At 39.0% G+C, this 22,434-nt stretch overlaps 1 protein-coding gene across 1 annotated transcript in view; it reads right to left on the reverse strand.

Annotated features, from left to right (window-relative positions):
• The window catches only part of LOC136862800 (uncharacterized), a 339,557-nt gene that overhangs the window by 285,893 nt on the left and 31,230 nt on the right, over nt 1–22,434 (reverse strand). The gene's annotated exons all lie outside the window — the stretch shown is intronic.

Here is a 22,434-nt window from a genome sequence, read left to right on the forward strand (position 1 = left end):
CAAAACTGAAGGTAACACACGTGAACATTGGTATTTGGAATCTCCTTTAAACATAAAGAAACACGCCTTCCTTTTTTGGGGGGGGGGGGGTATAAATCAACTTAACCGCGGTGAGGTGAAAACGGAGGTGAGACCAATTGATTTTTCTGTTCCTAATGTACTTATAAGGAGCCTCCGTGGCTCAGGCTGCAGCGTACTGTCGTCTAAACCAGTGGGTTTCGTGGTTCAAATCCCGGTCACTCCATGTGAGATTTGTGCTGGACAAAGCGGAGGCGGGACAGGTTTTTCTCCGGGTACTCCGGTTTTCCCCGTCATCATTCATTCCAGCACCATTCTCCAATATCATTTCATTTCATTTGTCATTCATTAATCATTGCCCCAGAGGAGTGCGACAGGCCTCGGCAGCCGGCACAATTCCTATCCTCACCGCTAGTTAGGAGCTTATTCATTCCATTGCTGACCCGGTTGAATGACTGGAAACAGGCTGTGGATTTTCAATGTACTTATTCTGATCATAAACCGATCATTTTTAATCTTTCCTGGGTTCGTTTTTAAGAGCCATCTGTTCTTTTGGAGAACCTTCTTATATTACAGTAGATTCTTCTAGTATATAAATAAAAATTTAAACACATTTGAAATAAACGATAGATATATGATTGACCGTGCAATTGTTCACCTCTGTAATAAGGTCAATAATGCACGGAAGTATGTCATTCGTATCGCCAGGAGGCCTGCGCACTTGCCTACGGGCGACAGTGGTGCTGGTCATACTGTCATCAATGACAATGGCAGCAGATGTAATTTACCGCCAAGTAAAGGTCTTGCATCTTGCTGTGGGATTCAGAACATCAATAATAATAATAATAATAATAATAATAATAATAATAATAATAATGTTCTGGACAGTCGTCAAAATATGCGGACCGTGCTGGAAACGGGTCTTGGTCGGGTAATGACTACGATTGCAGCGACACCACGCCGGATCTCCGCAAGGATTTGATCCACATTAAAAATACTTATAGGAAAACATGGCAAAGATTTAGGGACCCAACTGACCGGGTGGAATACCTGGACCTAGCCCGGGAAGTACGAAATGGATTGCTGGAAAAAAGATTGAAAAATGGGAGGAACGTTGCCGTAATCTCTCAGAAAACGAGTCAGATCGCGAATTTTGGCGGAATCTCTCAGAAAACGAGTCAGATCGCGAATATCGGCGGATTACATATAAAACGATAAGAATTCAATTATAAATTTCAGTATAATACCGTAGCGAACCACGGGTATCTTGCTAGTCATAAATAAAAATATATATATATAAATATAATTAATCGAAATGTCCGTAGTTCACCAGAATGGATCCCTCGAATTTAGAATTTAGATAGAGCATGATAATTCTTTATCTCCCAGGGCGTGTACATAATGCTGCGTACTGGTACATCTGCAACAGGCCTTACCTAACCTTCTGAAAACGACTAAATAGGTAGGAACTGCATCTGGATTCATCAATATCTCCACGGATTCTAAAATATCCGACTATATTCTCAACAAAATCCGTGCATGAGCACCTCGTCAACACACCAAAATACACTTATAATACACAAGAAAAAAATATTACTGGAAGACTCCATATTTACAACAACAACAACAACAAAGAAAACAGAGGGAAAACGCAAGCGAGAACTATGCCACCATTTGCGGTTAGTCCGTTGAACAATGTACACATATGTAGATAAGAACCCTTCACTGTCTCTGTGTCAACACGACTTGCCGATTCTCATAATCGGCACTTATAATATCACACAGATACTGTACCTCAGAATACTATGTTCACTGACTTTAACACTTGTTGTAATGATATATACATTTAAGCAACACACGCTTGTCGATCCTACACATAAATTATGGAATGTCTGAGATATAGCACCTCTCACCTTTCAGTAACATATAATACCAGGCCACCACAAAGTGATACAGTACTCAATGCGTAAGCACATACAACGTTCCACGAACGTTTGAAGTCCAGTCCAGTATAGTGCAGCAGTGTCACTCCAGTACAGTATATCCAGTTTCACTCCCGTGTGTGTTAGCACTACTTCCTTCCCGTACACACTTCCGCTGTGATGTCGAAGTATATAAAGACCTCAGCTCTCACATGATACGTCGAGATTCATCCTGGTTATCCAATCATGGTAGATCCTTTTGTCAAGATCACGCCCTGGACTTCTTCTTGCTCCCAAGACAATAACAAACTCCGGGGTGTTTCACATGAGTCATAGAACTTTCCGAGTACAACAACAAGCTCATACAAATTACCAGAGTTATTAAAGCAATGTTGTCCCAACCGTTGTACAAAACAAATTCCTCATACCACATATGGAGATCTCCCAGCTTACAAATCTTAATGACAAAATATACAACTGAATAATAATAATAATAATAATAATAATAATAATAATAATAATAATAATAATAATGATATTCGTATACTGACAATAATTTCTCTCACTTCTACATATATAGTGCGAGGGTGTGATATATGTACTATCACAAGTTTTCCCTTTGCTAGGCCCATGGGTCAATTTACGGTGATGACACACAGGAGGGGAGAGCTTTATTGACCATAAGGAGAAATTTCAAGTTATTTATAAGTAAATTATAAGGGTCTTTACGTTACACACATTATTTGGGTTGCCTGTGTCCGAAAAATTAAGGGGGTGGTGAATCACCCGATGTATGAAAAATGTGAGTAAAGAACTGGAATCAGAGATAAGGCTTTTTTGTTAATAGCTTTACGTCGCACCGACACAGCTAGGTCTTATCGCGACGATGGGATAGGGAAGGCCTAAGAGTTGGAAGGAAGCGGCCGTGGCCTTAATTAAGGTACAGCCCCAGCATTTGCCTGGTGTGAAGATGGGAAACCACGGAAAAACCATCTTCAGGCCTGCTGACAATGGGATTCGAACCCACTATCTCCCGGATGAAAGGTCACAGCCGCGCGCCCGTAACCGCACGGCCAACTCGCCCGGTAAAGGTTTTTGGGATGAAGTTATACTGTATAGAGTATATGATACATAAGTTACAAGATTGTGAGCAACTGCAAAAAAGACCTCGATAATAATGTGAAATAACCAGCAGGCAATGGTATGATGATAAACGGAGTTAAAATTCAGGTTGTGAGTTTCACTAATATCAGAAGTCCTCTCAGTTGTAATCACTATGTTAATGGGGTGATAGTTCTTTATGAGGATCACCGTAAGTACCTAGATGTTAACATAAGGAAAGATCTTCATTGGGGTAATCACAGAAACGGGATTGTAAATATGATTATGAGGGTATTTAGGGGCTGTAGTAAGGACGAAAAGGAGAGGGCATATAAGTCTCTGGTAAGACCCCAACTAAGAGTATGGTTCCAGTGTATGGCACCCTCACCAGGATTACTTGATTTGAGAACTGGAAAAAGTCCAAAGAACAGCTCGATGTGCTGTGAGTTATTTCCGACAAAAGAGAAGCGTCAAGAAAATGTTGCAAATTTTGGGCTGCGAAAATTTGGGAGAAAGGAGACGAGCTGCTCTACTAGGTGGTATGTTCCGAGCTCTCACTGGAGAGATGGCGTGGAATGACGTTTGTAGACGAATAAGTTTGAGTGTGTTTTTTAATAGTAGGAAAGATCATAACAAGAAGAAAAAGTTGGAATCCACGAGGAAAATCGGGACAAATATTTGTTTATAAGAAGTGGTGTTAGGGATTGGAATAATTTACCAAGGGAGATGTTCAACAAATTTCAGAATTCTTTTCAATTACTTAAGGAAAAAAACTAGATAAGCAACAGATAGTGTATCTGCTCCCTGGGCTACTGCCCTAAATGCAGATCAATGGTGATGTATGTATGTATGTATGTATGCATACATGCATGTATGTATGAATGTATTGAACCCATAATTCTACGATGAGAAAATTATTTTTTATTTTCCCAATATTTATTTCAGCTACAAACTACTTTTTTGAGAGCAGCCATGTTTGCATTTCAAGAGCCTCTCTGTTTCGTGGGAGCAAGCGCCCCGCGTCAAACAAGCTGCGAACTCGTGAAACGCCGGGACACTTCGGTGGACTTCGAATATTCAACAATTTTTCAAATTCAAGGAATTCTTCGTAACGAGAGATTTTGGCAACACAGTAAATCCAGAAATAAAGAATCTAAATTATTCTTAAACCCTACGGGAAGACAGAACCCACAGGGAAAAAATAAATGCAGTTAAGCCTAGAGAAGAATTTGCGCCCGGCTCCCGAACTAGCGACACGTGCCAAGGTCGATGGATGAAGAAAACCCGCGAAACGCCCGGGCAGAAATAATTTATTTCACCTGTTGCGAGTATGGTAAAATATGAAATTAACACCGTAATAAATCGTAAGTCTGGCCGAAGTTATGGAACAAATTTCAGAAAAATTGGTCTATTGGATGCGAAATTAGCAGATTGTGCAATCAAGCTTCATGGTGTGAGTAGCGTCACCCCATAGGGTATAAAGGAAATCTCCCTTCGAACATTACACAGTCTCTGTCTGGTTACTGGAGCAGCGGAGCCCGCGTCACTCGTCAGCAGAAAAGTGTGAAAATTTGGTCTCCAAATAACTTATTACATGTTCGTGTCTATGGTTCAAATATACTGTTAGAATGGAAGATGATAGAAATTTTCGGAGCTGCCGCTAATGGGAACTTTGAAGGTTCAGATATTTGGGTGAATAAGTAATTGAGTTTCTTTTTGTATTCAGTATGTGCGTATAATATTTGTTAGAGTCTGGATGTGAGCTACAGGGTCTGGTTTCTTATCTGTTGGAACACCTGGACTTTCAGTAGGGTAAAAGGAAGCAGCGGTCGTGCGAACGCAGTAGATGTGGTCATTTGAGCAGAGTGTTCGTCGCCTGCTAAACGTTTGAAAGTGCGTTGGAAAGTGTAATTTAAGTTGTATGTATGAGAAGATGATGGTAAATTTTTAGCCATGGAAGGCTAAATAAACGAGGTCTACTGGTTAGATGCAGTCAGAATCCAGGACGATGGCTACGATCACAGGTCTGTGAATATTTTTGTAGCAATGTTGTAGTTAGATTATTGTTTGTCCCTACCAATTTTCATTGTGTGTGTTGGATTGATATTTTGTAATGATCAGGCGAAGGTATTATATTTCTGGTCAGCGTGTGAAAATCTTTAATGTTGTAAAATTCACGTCGAGAAACTATAAAATGCGAAGTTTAAATATTGTGTTAATATTCTTTGAGATATTGTCCGAATTGAGAAAAATTAGGAAGGTGATAACGATAACGTAGTCGTGGCGAATGTCTTAATTTCTAGTATCGTTTGAATTCAGAAAATTTTGTCGAAATATTATTATTATTATTATTATTAATAATAATAATAATAATAATAATAATAATGTCTACCGCGGGATAAAATTTTCCTAGCAGCCTTTCGGTAGTTGCAAGGGCGGCAGTCTAGATGATTGACTGATACGGCCTTGTACTAATACTCAACATGGCTTAGCTGTGTTGATACTGCTACACGGCTGAAAGCAACGGGAAAATACAGCCGTAACTACCTCCCGAGGACATGCAGCTCTCTCTGTATGAATAATGTACTGATGATGGCTTCCTCCCGGGTAAAATATTCCGGAGGAAAACTAGTCCCCGCGTGGGGACTACACGAGAGTGGGCGATCATCAGGAAGATGGATACTGACATTCTGCGAGTCGGAGCGTGGAATGTTAGAAGTTTGAATCGTTGTGCTAGGTTAGAGAATCTGAAAAGGGAGATGGATAGGCTAAAGTTAGATGTAGTTGGTATAAGTGAAGTACGTTGGCAGGAAGAACAAGTTTTTTGGTCAGGCGACTACCGAATTATCAGCACAAAATCAAACAGGAGAAATGCACGAGTTGGTTTAATAATGAATAAGAAAATAGGGCAGCGGGTAAGCTACTGCGACCAGCATAGTGAAAGAATTATTGTCGTCAAGATAGACACCAAACAAATGCCCACCACAATAGTGCAGGTCTATATGCCTACTAGTTCAGCAGATGATGAAGAAATTGAAAGAGTATATGAGGAGATAGAAGATTTAATACAATATGTAAAAGGTGACGAGAATCTAATTGTGATGGGAGACCGGAATGCAGTGGTAGGCCAAGGAAGAGAAGGTAATACAGTAGGAGAATTTGGTTTGGTTCAAAGGAACGAAAGAGGAAGTCGGCTGATTGAATTCTGCACTGATCATAATTTAGTCCTTGCCAGTACTTGGTTCAAACACCACAAACGGCGGCTGTATATGTGGACGAGACCTGGAGACACTGGAAAGTATCAAATAGACTTCATTATGATTAGGCAGAGATTCAGAAACCAGGTGTTGGATTGCAAAACTTTCCCAGGAGCAGACGTGGACTCTGACCACAACTTGTTGGTCATGAAATGCCATCTGAAGTTGAAGCAATTGAAGAAAGGAAAGAATGCAAAAAGATGGGATCTAGACAAGTTGAAAGAAAAGAGTGTGAGGGATTGTTTCAAGGAACATGTTGCACAAGGACTAAATGAAAAGGCTGAAGGAAACACTATAGAGGAGGAGTGGAGAGTCATGAAAAATGAAGTCAGTAGGGCTGCTGAAGAAATGTTAGGAACTAAGAAAAGATCAACTAAGAATCAGTGGATAACTCAGTAGATACTAGACCTGATTGATGAACGACGAAAATACAAGAATGCTAGAAATGAAGAGGGCAGAAAAGAATACAGGCGATTAAAGAATCAAGTGGATAGAAAGTGCAAGGTAGCTAAGGAAGAATGGCTGAAGGAGAAGTGCAAGGATGTCGAAGGCTGTATGGTCCTGGGAAAGGTAGATGCTGCATACAGGAAAATCAAGGAAACCTTTGGAGAAAGGAAATCTAGGTGTATGGATATTAAGACCTCAGATGGAAAGCCACTTCTAGGGAAAGAAGACAAAGCAGAAAGATGGCAGGAGCATATCCAACAGTTGTATCAAGGTAAAGATGAGATAATTTGGTTCTGGAACATGAAGAGGTTGTTGATGCTGATGAAATAGGAGACCCAATTTTGAGGTCAGAGTTTGACAGAGCTGTGAGTGACCTAAATAGGAACAAGGCACCTGGAATTGATGACATTCCCTCTGAATTACTGACAGCCTTAGGAGAAACCAGTATGGCAAGGTTATTTCATTTAGTGTGCAAGATGTATGAGACAGGAGAAGTCCCATCCGATTTTCGGCAGAATGTTGTTATACCTATTCCCAAGAAAGCCGGTGCTGACAGGTGTGAAAACTACCGCACCATTAGTTTGATATCTCATGTCTGCAAAATTTTAACACGTATTATTTACAGAAGAATGGAAAAACAAGTTGAAGCTGAGTTGGGAGAAGATCAATTTGGCTTCAGAAGAAACGTAGGAACACGTGAAGCAATACTGACTTTACGTCTGATCTTAGAGAATCGAATCAAGAAGGACAAGCCCACGTACATAGCATTCGTAGATCTAGAAAAGGCATTCTATAATGTTGATTGGACCAAGCTATTTATGATTCTGAAGATGATAGGGATCAGATACCGAGAACGAAGAATTATGTACAATCTGTATAAAAATCAGTCTGCAGTGATAAGAATCGAGGGCTTTGAAAAAGAAGCAGCAATCCAGAAAGGCGTGAGGCAAGGCTGCAGTTTGTCTCCTCTCCTTTTCAATGTTTACATTGAACAGGCAGTAAAGGAAATCAAAGAGAAATCTGGAAAGGGGATCACAGTCCAAGGAGAGGAAATCAAAACCTGTAGATTTGCAGATGATATTGTTATTTTATCTGAGACTGCAGAAGATCTCGAGAAGTTGTTGAATGGCATGGATGAAGTCTTGGATAAGGAGTAAAAGATGAAAATAAATAAGTCCAAAACAAAAGTAATGGAGTGCAGTCGAACGAAGGCAGGTGATGTAGGAAATATTTGATCAGGAAATGAAGTCTTAAAGGAAGTAGATGAATATTGTTACTTGGGTAGTAAAATAACTAACGATGGCAGAAGTAAGGAGGACATAAAATGCAGACTAGCACAAGCAAGGAAGAGCTTTCTTAAGAAAATAAATTTGCTCACTTCAAACATTGATATCAGAATTAGAAAGATGTTTTTGAAGACTTTCGTGGGGAGCGTGGCATTGTATGGAAGTGAACATGGACGATAAATGGCTCAGAAAGAAAGAGAATAGAAGCTTTTGAAATGTGGTGTTACAGAAGAATGCTGAAGGTGAGATGGATAGATCGAATCACGAATGAAGAGATACTGAATCGAATTGGTGAGAGGAGATCGATTTGGCTGAATTTGACGAGAAGGAGACATAGAATGATAGGACACTTTTTAAGACACCCAGGACTGGTTCAGTTGGTTTTTGAAGGAAGTGTAGGTGGTAAGAACGGTAGATGTAGACCAAGGTATGAATATGACAAGCAGATTAGAGCAGATGTAGAATGCAGTAGTTACGTAGAAATGAAAAAGGTTAGAAAGGATAGGGTGGCATGGAGAGCTGCATCAAACCAGTCTATGGACTGATGCCTCAAACAACATGTTAAAAGTGGATTTAACAAGTATGTTCTACAAGGTTTGCGGGTGTTTAGAAAAATTCCGGTGAAATCCGATAAAGTTATGTTTTATTCATGGGAAATAAAATTTTGCGACATCGTATATGTCGGTGATATGGAAAATCACGGTGTGTTGTTGTATTCTCGAGGTCCGAAAGTTGTAGTAACAGTAAAATATAAAGGTATATTTTTATAAAAGTTGTTTGTCACGAGAGGATTGAGGTTTGAAAAAGTCTTGAAATATAAGAAAATGGATTGAGAGCGAAGAATTTATATATGTGGAGTTAAGAGTTGTAGAAATGTTGAAGGCAGAGAAAGCCTGGATATTTCATATAATACCGCCATGAGAAGGCGATGAGAATGACTTTTTGAGACAGGCTATATTTGCCGAGAGCGAAGAAGTTTTGAGACAGGCTGTATATTAAATGTGAGATTTATGTGGCAGGCTGTAGTATATTCCGCTAGCAATCCGAAAGCCGAGACCTGGAGAAGGTTGGTTCGAGATGATTATTGTCTGAGGCACAGTAAATTTCAAGTAAGAACCCAAGTGAAAACGATTTATGGTGGAGATTGTAATTCATGGTAGTAAAAGAAAAAATCAAGTGACTAGTTACGTAAAGCCAGTATAATGAATATTAGAATAATATGACATCAAGGATAGAAGAGCATTTTGAATACGCGGTTGATGTTTTTTGACTGTAATGACAAGTTTCCAATCAGTAAAGTTCACAAATTACAAGGCGGTAATTTATCATTAAATCGGAAACATTTGTGGGATGAGATACTGGACGTTATTAAAGCGAGATGTTTGGCTGTGTAGATTCATTGGGTTTCGTTTCACTGGATAGTCATGGATGTGAATATTTGGAAAATGACGGTAGGCGATTTGAGGGCTTCATCCTAAAACTGCACTGTTGATTTTTGCGATGGTGATGATTATTGTTGGGCGATAGTCAAGTAGTGCCGGCCCCGTGGTGTAGGGTTAGCGTGCCTGCCTCTCACCCGGAGCCCCGGGTTCGATTCCCGGCCAGGTCAGGGATTTTTACCTGGACCTGAGGGCTGGTTCGAGGTTCACTCAGCCTACGTGATTAGAATTGAGGAGCTATCTGACGGTGAGATAGTGGCCCCGGTCTAGGAAGCCAAGAATAACGGCCGAGAGGATTCGTCGTGCTGACCACAGGACACCTCGTAATCTGCAGGCCTTCGGGCTGAGCAGCGGTCGTTTGGTAGGCCAAGGCCTATCAAGGGCTGTAGTGCCATGGAGTTTGGTTTGGTTTGGATAGTCAAGTAGTGTCAGACGTGTGTTGGAAGTCATTATTCTTTTCTAAACTTCATTCAGCATGCTGAGATCGTGTTTGAGTTGTGGATTGTTCGCCACGCGTTATTTATATTTCAATTTCACGTTTTAGTAACAAGATAGGGACTTGTTGCATTTTCCCGACGTGCATTCTTTCTGTGGCAAGATATTTATCGTTGCGTGTTATTAGTTTCGACCAGATTTACAGCTAAAAATATTAGAGTTTGTTTGAAGTTACGATTTCGCCTGATATGCTAGGGGAAGCGTATACGACCCAGTTTCCGCTCGACATTAGATTTAGGGTGTCACATGTTATCCTAGGAGTATACTGATGATGAGACGTCCTAGTTCACGCTCAACGATAGAATTGGGAAGACCGAGCTCGGTAGCTGCAGTTGGTTAAGTGCGGCCAGTATCCAGTATTCGGGAGATAGTAGGTTCGAATCCCACTGTCGGCAGCCCCTGAAAATGGTTTTCCGTGGTTTCCCATCTTCACACCAGGCAAATGCTGGGTCTGTACCTTAATTAAGGCCACGGCCGTTTCCTTCCCACTCCTAGCCCTTTCCTGTCCCATCGTCGCCGTAAGATCTATCTGTGTCGGTGCGACGTAAAACAACTATCAAAAAAAAAAATAGAGAGAATTAGGAAGGTATGTGTACATAGAGGTTAGTGTTAGGGTGTGTAGACATTAAGTAGGCCCGACGATAGGTCTGGGATGTCAGCTGTACATACTCAAGTCTTAGATTAGATGTTTTTGCGAAGTGACTTGAGCGATGGTAGTGTCTGCAGTAGTATACGCAATGTGAAGAGTGTTAGCTCGGTAATAACGAGGCCAAGCTTGTGCGCATCCCTTTACCAGCTGGAAGGTGTTTACCTAAGATTATGGAATCACTAATGGCTAGGGTTGCCTACCATTGGGTACTGAGCTAGCGGTGATTGACTATTTACTGCAGTTCGCCATGAGTGTTTGAGTTCAATGAACTTCAGTATTTTATTTTACGGACCTAATTGTTTTGTCGTTCTGACGTCCGTTTTTGTTTTGGCAGTGTGCGTGCTGACACATAGCGTATGTGTGTGAGACTTGAGTTACGAATGTGGATTCGATTCGTCAACCGGTAATATATTTTATTTTCAATTTTTGTCGTTCTTTCATTTTATACGTAGTTGAGTTTGGTCAATTGATAACTTTGTAGGTAGTGTGTTGGGACAAACAATAAGTAGATGGATCTGTGATGGTAGTCATTGTTAAATAGGAAAGAATTCTGTATTTTGTTTTATTTTACCACGTGGACTTGTAATTTTATTAAGCGTAACGTAACCATTTATAACCTGAAAGTCGGTTCTATAATAATATTTTTCAAGTGATTTACCACTTTTTAATTAACTTCAGTGTTTGGCATTTCTTCTAAATGCGTGATGAATAAGTGTTTCCTGCTTTCCGCAGTTTTGTTCCTTCAGAACGACGTAACGTAGGATCCTCACGGATCGTGTTGTTGTTCGTTCCTTCTGAACAGCTGTTTGGATGATGCACGTTTTAGCATCGGGATTATTTTATCACTTAAGGGTGTCATGAAGTGACAAATACATGGTGGAATTTCGTTTCAATTGTGAATGCTGCTGTTAACTTGTAGTGAACACCATGCTTTCCAATAGGTAATATTTCGCAACCTATCCAAAGAAACTGATAGTCAATTTGGTTCGATTAAGGGTCCATTCGGCGGGTGTTCCGAATCCGAAAGGGTATTCGACTGGTGGATAACCTTAATTAAGAGGAAATCAGGCGTTCTACTTGCTGAAGGTCATATTTTCTACGGATCGTGTGGATTAATTCTCAGTTATCGTTTGGATTAATAGGTGCCCGAATTTTCAGGTTTTCTTTTCACTTTTTCAGTTTCGCTGTCCACTAATTTATGAGACTCCTACTTTCTCCGAAGAAAATTCTTCGATATTGTAAAAGAATATATATATATGCTATGCAATATGACTGCGTTTGAAATTAATAATTAATTTTTGATCAAGGATTTATACAAATAATTTTTTTTGGTGCAATTAAGAATTCAATAAAAGTTAGTAAGCACATATTTGCTCCTCATTTCAAGTAGTTAGGGTCTCTTCTGAACCCCAACGTTTGGTTAAGATCGTGACCGACCCGCAACGACCCCAAGATTTAAGAGTTCAATATTGCTCTGCTGTAGCAGCTGTGGCCGACCAACGATGGAATGGTAAGTCAAGGGTTCAGTATGTTGGTCACGCGGTTTGTGTTACTTAGCTATCAGCTTGCATTCGGGAAGTAGTGGTTTCGAACCCCACTGTAGGCAGCCCCGAAGGGGGTTTTCCGTGGTTTCCTGTTTTCACACCAGGCAAATGCTGGGGCTGTGCCTTAACTAAGGCCAGTGTTGCTTATTTCTCACTCTTAGCCCTTTCGCTATTCCATCGCCGCCATCCGACCTATCTGTATGGGTGCGACGTAAAGCAAAACTAACAAAAAAAGATGTAAGTTTATGTGCACCGATGCAGTTGCGTGAACATGAGAAAATAATACTTTTAACAAGTCAGTACTTGTTTTATGTCTGAATTCATTACGAATAGAGATACCAGAATAGACGCGTAATATTGAAGCGGGTTATCAGCTAGTGAGGGTAAACACAGATCACAAACGTAGAACAACACAACTGGTTGTGGCCTGAGCAATGTGGTGTCACTGTTGATGCACCGCCCGTTGACATACACGAACTGGAGCGAGCTATGTTCCTGCCTTATCACCCCATGGGGGCGGGCTGATCAAACGAACACGTTGGAGAGCAGGAGTTAGGTCGTGTAGTAAGCACTGCCTTTGACGGCTTGACACACAAACACCCGCCCTAGTCATTGCTATAGTGTGATGATAAAATGACATTCACAGTAAAATGGAGAATCCTTAAACGAGTAGGTCATCAGTCCGGTGACTGGGAGCTGAATGCGCAGTCGGCTGATATGGAAGCTGCTTAGTCAAAGCTCGGTTCACCTGAGAGGATCTGGGTTCGCTTCTCATTCAGGAAGTAGAGAAGTCTAGAAACGATACCTCCACTTCTGGAGAGACAGACCGAGCAAGTGGTCGCGCGGTTTGGATCACGTACCGGTAGCTATCAACTTGCATTCGGGAGATAGTGGGTTCGAACTCCACTTTCGGCAGACTTTCCCTGGTTTCCCATTTTCACGCCAGGCAAATGCTGGGGATGTACCTTAATTAAGGCCACGGTCGCTTCATTCCCACTCCTAGCCTTCTCCTATCCCATCGTCGCCATAAGATCTATCTGTGTCTGTGCGTCGTAAAGCAAATTATAAAAAAAGAAAAAGAAACATAGACCTGAGGCTCACTCACCCAACAACAGAAATGAGTGCCAGGTAAATTCCTGGAGGCAAAAGCAACCAGGTGCAGTGCAAACTATTTCTTCTTCTTCTTCTTCTACTACTACTTCTTCTTCTTATTTATATATTTACAGTTTGCTTTACGTCGCACCAGCACAGACAAGGTCATCAGTCCGGTGACTGGGAGCTGAATGCGTAGTCGGCTGGCATGGAAGCTACCTATCGGTTCACCTGAGAGGATCTGGGTTCGCTTCTCCTTCAGGAAGTAGGAGTTCGAGCCCACTATCTCCCGAATACATGCTGGCAGACCCAAACCGCGCAGCTACTCGCTCAGTTAGTGCAAACAACCCCACTTACAAAAATACTGGAAACCTTTACCTCTCCCTCCTTAAAGATCCTTCTGGGTCTGTAACGGAGATGGCCGGCTTTCATGTCAGTACGTATACTGGCATTTTTAATAATTCCCTTTCAGAGCAAAATTGCCGTTATTAACGTTATTATTCAATACAGCCATCCATGGGCAAAGAATATACAAAAGCTTTTATTCAAAGCGTTTCAGTGCTATTGATTTTACGTCCCATTAACTACATTTTCAGGATTTTCTGAGACGCCGATGTGCCGAAATTTTGTGCCGCAAAATTCCTTTTATGTGCTAATAAACCTACCGACACGAGGCTGACCTATTTGAATACTTTCAACTACCGGCGGACTGAGTCAGGATCGAACTTGCCAGGATGGGGTCAGAAGGCCAGCACCTTAACCGTCTGAGCCACTCAGCCCAGCAAAGTGGTTTTTCCTTTCCTTCTCCTTTCCTGTTAGAGATTATTATTATTATTATTATTATTATTATTATTATTATTATTATTATTATTATTATTCTAATGATGAAGACAACACAATACCCAGCCGCCGAGCTAGATGAATTAACCAATGAAGGTTAAATCCCCCGACGCAGCGTGAAATAGAACCCGGGAGGCCCTGGACCAAAGATCAGGATATTAACCAGTCCACGGGCCCAGTTTTACGGCTGGATGTATTCCCCGACCCCAACCCTATGAGGGGACATGTATTCACTATTGCGTATTTCTGTGGATGTTGGAAGTGTGTGTGTGGGCTGCATGCATATGAAGAGGCAGGTCTGAGCCAAACATAAACACCCAGTCCCCGATCCAAATGAATTAACCTGGCACGGCTATATCTCAGCCAACATAAAAGTTTTTGGAGAAATAAAGGTATGTGCGGTAGTTTCTCGTTGCCTTCCGCATCGCAGCATTCATTCAGATCCACGTGTGGTTGTCTGGCAGTGAGCTTATTCGTCGCGAAATGTCCTCTTCAGCACCAGTCCAACTCTGTTGAAACTGCTGCCCTCCAGCAAGAGGGGTTCCAGTGGGATTTAATCCACTGAGGGACCATGTTAAGTGCATGTCGCCCGACATTCGGGGCCGAGGCACTGGCGCTGCATGTTCTACTCTCTTACCATGACATGGTAACCGAACCCCGACCCGGCTGAGAATGGAACCCAGGACACTCTGAATCGAAGGCCGCGACAGTAGATATATATTGAGAGCTCCAGTGCAATTCAGCCCAAATTAGCAAAATACGAAAAAGCGATAAAATTTAGTGAAAATTAAAGAAATATCAATGGAAAAACAAATTTTTACCACAAATTTACCATCATCTCAAAATCATAATTTTTTGTGCTCATGGAGCGTGCGCAAAAAATTGCAAAAAGGAGAAAACATAAAAAATCACCCAAATTTACGAATAATAACGTCAAAAACCTCCAAAAATCAATAATTTCACAAAAATTTGAAAAATCACCCTAAACGAGTCTGAACCAGCCTGAACTCAGTGTCTTAATGGTTTAATTGTAATTATAATATATTTTTATTTACGAAACGGATTTAAATTAAATTAAAAACCATTGAATTAGCTTGTATATATATACTCCATTTTCCTTTAAACTAAGAAGGAGGAGCTCTTCTGAAGCAGGAAATTGCTCGCAGATAACAGCTTCAAACGCAGAATAATAATGGCTGCCGACAACCCGATAGCTACTGGCATCTGACGGAAATAATGATAAGCAGAAATACGCAATCTGTTAGTGGTATGTCATTGATAGCCGAGTGGTTATAATATTAAAATAGTACTCCGCACATTCGCGGTTCAAATCTACCTTATTCCAGAAATTTTCCAATTATATTCAACATTAACTATGTATAGATAAATTAAACATCTTTGCCTGCGGTGGTAGCGCAAGCGGCTAGGTGTTGGTATGTTTAGGATTCTTACTCTTTGAAGTATCAGGGCCCACACTTCTTAGGTTCGAATCTCTATTCATTATTTCAATAAAAACTGAGTGAAGAAAGAGGAGGAGTTGGAGAATCAGTGGAAAATTGCTCTCCAGTCTCATAAGGTAGTCTGAGAGATGCAAAACGGAGATGTGGCCACCTCGGGTTAAGGAAAGAATAAAGTGTGAATGTGTGAGAACCTCTGGCGTAGATGTAAAATCTCTGAATACGAAGTAAAAAACCCCTGGGTCCGACGAGGATTAGAAAACCAGCGCTGGCTTCGAAAAGACCCGAGGGGTTTCTCCGTAGAATCGGAGTTTTGCAACTTTTTTCCTTATACTCACTGTTATCTCTTATCTCATTTCGTCAACCAGAGCCGTGCTCTGCTCGCATATCAGCTAATTACAAACGCGGAAGTTCGTGGCTCGCGAACTGTTGCCGTATGTGCATTCCAATATCCGCAGCACATCAGTTCTATTCCAAAAACAAGTAAACATTTTTAATATCTATAATTCAACCATTTATGGACCGATTTTAATGAAACAAAGTGTATTGAACTTTATGTTAATAAGCGCATTATATTAAAGAATGAAAACATTATATTAAATTATTATTATTCTGATATCTAAGCAATTTATTTAAAAAATCGAAACAGACAGTAAGTAACTCAAGAATTTATTTTAACTTCTTTTCCACTTATCATTAAAAATTTTCAGTCCCTATTCCGTGTTTAATACCATAGGTTAAATTCTTTTCACCCCACATAATTATGTAAGCAAGTGTGTTATCAGCTCTATTAGCATGAAATGTCGTACAAAGTTTCATAGTAGTTTTGTGAGCTGTTACCACATTTCTTCATCTAGTCATATGATAACATATATAGGGTAATAATTAATGAACTCCAGAGGATTAATAGAAGAAACCATTTTTAAAGCAGTAACGCACTTAAAATCTAAAACTTTCATTATAGGCTTTGAGATAAGTATTAGGAGGATTTATATTCCACATTTCTTCTGGATATATCTCGATTGTAGAAATGAAAGAAGAATTTAAAAATAGAAGAAGCATCCTATAACAGAATATGAGAAATATAAAAAAATATTATGTTTTAGGACATAAGTTCGATAATATTGGTGAAAATATTATTAAAGCTATAGAAAAATCAGAGAGGTTGAAAAACAATTAATTCATTGGAAAATGAGTATAAAAACAATTTTCCTGAAGAAATAGGTAATTATTCTACTACACACTTAGGACCAATAATTTCAAAATATTTACCTAGAATGAGCCATCAAGGTGTGATGTGGATTTCAATAATTATTTTATAGGTGATTCAAAATTTGAATTTGATAATGATGATATTATAATTAAAGGTATTAAATTCAGAACTACAGAAGGCTTAATGCTATTTTAACATCAAGTGATATACCAAACGATGAAGATTATACTAATGAAGACAAAACTGGTTATGAACAAATTTTAAAATTGGCAAACGCAATGCATCAAAATAACGATCCAAATAATCCAAAACCAAAAAGTAGAGTTGGAAAAAATATAACATGTTGATTAGTGATATATGGCATTCAGAAAAACCAAATAGAACACAAAGATACGCATCTCTATCCACCCCTCTTAAATCTGGATTTGGTTCTGTTAAAAAATATTCAGAAGCACCAATTGAATTTGTTTGGAATAATGATGTTAGAAATTTAATCGATAGATTAATGGTTATTCGTGGTGAATAAATTCCTGGGAATAATGCTTAAAATAATGAAAAATTGGAATAACAAAGATGCTTATGAGTAAATTTCGTGATATTGTTATTAACAATCCTAAAGGTATTCCACACCTAATTAGATTTTTATATAGCATTCCTCATACATTCTGGAAATCAGAAAAACATGGAAAAGGATTTGTGAACTGGGCTTTAAATACTTTACCAATGCCTGAAATACATTTTTCAGGATGTAATTAATGTGAACCATTTACTAAACTTGATGAAAGATTAGCTAGAGGAGATAAAGGAGTAAATCAATTAGATGAAGCTTGTAAACAACAAGATATTGCATATAGAGTTCACAAAGATTTAGAACATAGACATGAAGCTCATAAACAATTACAACAAGCTGCAAAGAAAGAATATTCAGTAAAGGTGCAGATTATAAAGAAAGATTAGTAGCAACAGCTGTTACTGGAATTATATTTGGAAAAAGAAAATTAGGAATAGGTATTGAAATATATGAAAATGGTTGGTGTCTTTAATAACTTAATACAGTAGAGTCTCGATTATCCGACCTAAACGGGACCTGGACTACGTCGGATCACCGAAAATGTCGGATAATACAGAATAACTTTGAAAATGAACTGAAACAGGAAGGTTATATGCTAGTACTAAAACGACATGTTTTACGGTACTCTATTTATTGAATTATAAATTCAATTGTACAGTACATGCAGTATTGAACGAAAAAATTCCAGATGTCTTACGAAAAGAAACTTTTCTCCACAGATATTAAGCTGCCTAATGTGCCGTTTTTTTTCCACCGATCAAGCCACCCATCACTGGCAGGAAAATTAGGGTTCCTTTCATTAAACTCCTTCAGGAAATACACAGCCTTTTCCTGCACAATGGGGCCAGATATTGGCAGGGCCTTTTCCCGGTGTTGAGATGACCAAGGAAATAGTGCTTCACTTACTTTTTCGTACTCATATTTTTCATTGTTTTTCTCTGCTCTGGTAGAGCACCACTTTTCAATTTCTTCCCTCTGTTTTTTCCAGTCTGCCACTGCAACACATCCAACACCATAATCTGAAGCCACATCTTGAAGAATTTCCCCTTTTCCAGTCTCTCTAATGCACTCAACTTGTCTTCCATAAAAACAATCACTTTCTTCCACTTACTCGCTATACTCACAGAGGATATGAAAACTATAACATCCGCACCCAACCAATACTACAATGAACAATGACTGAAGACTCACTGCACCTGTCCTTGAGAAAAAAAAAAAACTGTCCTACCGCCAGAGGTCAGGCCAGTGTTTGTCCCATGGTCGCACCCTCCACACCGAGCGTGCCTGAATTAAGTCTACCAGTGTCGGATAACACGGAATGTCGGATAAGCGAAGGTCGGATGAGCGAGACTCTACTGTATATATTAATATTTTTTCTTTTAATAAATGAAATGATTTAGTATTCATTGTAATATTTCTGCAAAAGACGATGCAAAACCGAAAACAATTACATGTAAATTATGAAATGAAGATTTGAAGACTAACCACTTTTAGATAACTACTTAAATGATACACAAAAGAATCAGAATTCAACAAAACGTTAAAAAAGGAGGAAGTTTGTTATTAACATTACCTATTCCAATTGTGAAACAAATATATGATTGTCTAAAAAGGAAAAATAAGGTTCTGGATTAACGAAACATGACGGAATATTTTTACCAATATTACTGGCAGCATTAGGTGCTATTGGCTCATTAGCTGGTGGTGCGGCAGCAATTATAAGTGCAGTTGATAAAGAAGCAAAAAGAAGAGGCCGAACTAGCGTAGAAAAGACAATTTGGAAATGAAAAGAAAGGTAGTGGAGTTAGAAAACAAACTTGTAAAAAAATTGAAAAAATAATTAAAAGATATAATAAACCACTGAATAAATTTGATTTAGCAAAATCAGTTAAAGAATTAAAAAGGAAATATGTTAGAAATGTTTTACGATGGATGAATTACCTAAAAATACACATATATTAACCAGGAATTGTTAATTTAGATACTTCTGATCATGTTGGTACTCAATGGATTTGTTATTTTAAAATAAATAATGAAAATTTTGTTTTTGATTCATTTGGAGGTAATATACTGTACCGGAAACACCGCTCCGTGAAAGCAACTTCGAAGTATGAGAGTTGAACTTCACGTGAGGTGAAGGATAGGCAAGCCCGCCGAACTCCGCTGACGTACACAGTAGTGACGTGGCCGCCTCGGGCCGGCTTCACTTAGCGAGCATGACCATATATAGTAATGTTCCGACCCATCTGTACAGTTTACTTGGATTTAAGATACAATTATTTTTGCACCGCCAACCTTGAGGCCATAATAAGAGCTGCAAGCTATCAAATTCTTGCGCAAATCTACCATGTACTTTAGGAGTTATAGAGGATCATAATATCCACGTTTCGAGATGCTTCCTCGGCTCCAGGTATAAAAGCAAGGCGATCTAGGCTATTCACAGGCAGTAATACTCCACCGTCTCTGCGATACGGGTGAGGGGTGGAGCTCTACAAGTACCGCAGACCGAACCTATGTCCAGTCGGGGCTCTCTATTTCGGTGGGACGATACTCTGACTCTCTAGTGCTCGGTTCCAGTGGAAGTGGAACATAGTATTTTTCTTCAAGTGCCATATTAGGACTTCTGTTTTGTTTACAAACGGTGGCGTTCCAAAGGAACATAGAATTATTTCCAAGTGTGACGATTTCTCCAAGTGTGGTAATTTGTCAGTGTCATATTCAACTTGCGTTTTCTTCTCATGAAATTCCGAGAGAACATGGAATATTACCGAATACCACCTTTGAACTTACGTCTTCGTAACAAACTCTGGGAACACAAAATATTAATGTCATATTTGAACTTGTGTTTTCTTCTCATGAAGATCCGAGAGAACATAGAATTTTTTCAATGCCACATTTAAACTTATAGTGCATACTTTAATATTTACTCATAGACAGTGTGGAACAGTCCTCGAGTGCACGTAATTTCAATAATTATTTACAGACAGTGTAGAACATTCTCCGAGTGCCATTAAACTTGTTTAATTTATAACAAACATGCTAATATGTCCTAAACTTGCACGAACTGTAAATATTACGTTAAGAGTTGGTGTTCCAATCAGAAAAAATGCCTAAGCCAGTCAGTTAAGAACAGTGATAATACAAGTTAGTGAGGTAACAGAATATTTCAGACTGTCATGCCAATATCAGCGGACTTACGTAGCGAACTTGACAATGTAAATTTGTACATATTTTTCCCAAGTATCAATTCGGCTGACATGCAGTGTGTTATCAGTTACTCATTTCAATTGTCTTCTTTTCAAGTGTCAATTTCATGAACCTTTTTTGAATCAACGAGGAGTTTGTGTTAAAGATTCAAGTGTCAGTTTTGAATAACACCTCACGTATCCCACTTATAATGAACCAATGCAGTGTTTAAAGCAAAAAATAATGTATTCGACAGTGATACAAGTGAGTTGAATACCATACGGGGGACTTGTGTACTCTTCACGCCTCGCCTCTCAGTATTCTCGTGTGAGATGGAACCCCGCAACGTGCGCACCTAGAAATTCGAGAACTGCCAGGTCCTCCAGATATTAGGGAAATTCTAGAACGTCGAGAAATTCGCATTAAGGACGGGCGTGGTCCCAGTCCAGACCAAGCCCAATAATCTTCCCGGGGTCCGGAGGTTCCAGCCTGCTAAAAAGAATCAACTCAACTTGTGTAAAAGATGATATGAATTTGTTTCAAATGAACAATAAACCAGATTTTCAAAAGAATATAAATTCAGTGATCTAATACCCCTCTCTGTACTAAATCCAATGCTTACGTACCACCCCATTATAAATATTCCATGCTCTTCAAGCTACTGTAGTAACTGCGGCTACCGGGCGAGTTGGCCGTGCGCGTTGAGACGCGTGGCTGTGAGCTTGCATCCGGAAGATAGGGGGTTCGAATCACACTGTCGGCAGCCCTGAAGATGGTTTTCCGTGGTTTCCCATTTTCGCACAAGGCAAATGCTGGGGCTGTACCTTAATTAAGGCCACGGCCGCTTCCTCCCAACTCCTAGGCCATTCCTATCCCATCGTCGCCATAAGACCTATCTGTGTCGGTACGACGTAAAGCCCCTAGCAAAAAAAGGTAACTGCGGCTAAAGACATTTTTCCTGGTACAATGTCTGAACAGTTAGTTAATTGTCTTGTTCAAATAATTTGTTTTATAATACACAAAGATTCAAAATTTTTATGAATATATATGTGGGCATTTGTGTATATTTGTTCTAAAACATTTTTCACAAAGAGGTGGTAATTCACCATCCCTAAGTTTCAATGAAATTTTAAATGCAACAAATGGACATATTCTGAAATAAAATTGAAGATGATGATAATAAAGGATTATCTCCACATAACAAAAATAACAAGTTTAATTAAAATTATAAATGATAATGTTCATAAAAAGATAGATATAGATAGCAAAATAAAGCCTTTGTTATCTGAAGAAAATTTTTCTAAAGAATCTAAATTTTTTAGAATTAATAAATAATGTTTATAAAGAGACATATACACAATAAAATTAAAGATGTGTTACCTAAAGAAAACTTTGATAAAGAATCAAAAAATCAAAAATAATAAATAATAACGATGATAATGTTTATAAAAAGACTGATATAGATGTTAAAATTAAAGATACTATATCAAAAGAAGCTTTAACAATATTTTTACCAGTCTTATCTTCAACAGGAATAGGCTAAGAATATTTTGAGAAAACGTCTATAACTACCAATAAATATGTATATCCTTTATTAATTTTAGATATACCTTTTAAGTTTTCAGACTCCATTTCTACTAAATCAGCTTGCCAAAGATCATCTATATCATAAGTTATAACTTTTTGCCTTGGAATATTTTTCTCATGGGTTTATGAATTTCCTTTATTATTTCTTCTCCAATATTATTTTTTCTAACTTTTTAACAAATTAGCTTTTTTTACTTCGACATTCTGAACATAAACCTTCAATTCGAGTTCCCCCACTTTTAGTTCCAATTCTATGAGGATGAACTGTTTCAGTAATTTTTTCATTTCAAACCAAATATGATCATGTATTTATTAAGAGAAAAACTATAA

Source organism: Anabrus simplex, chromosome 2 (assembly GCF_040414725.1).
Source record: "Anabrus simplex isolate iqAnaSimp1 chromosome 2, ASM4041472v1, whole genome shotgun sequence".
NCBI classification, from domain to species: Eukaryota; Metazoa; Arthropoda; class Insecta; order Orthoptera; family Tettigoniidae; genus Anabrus; species Anabrus simplex.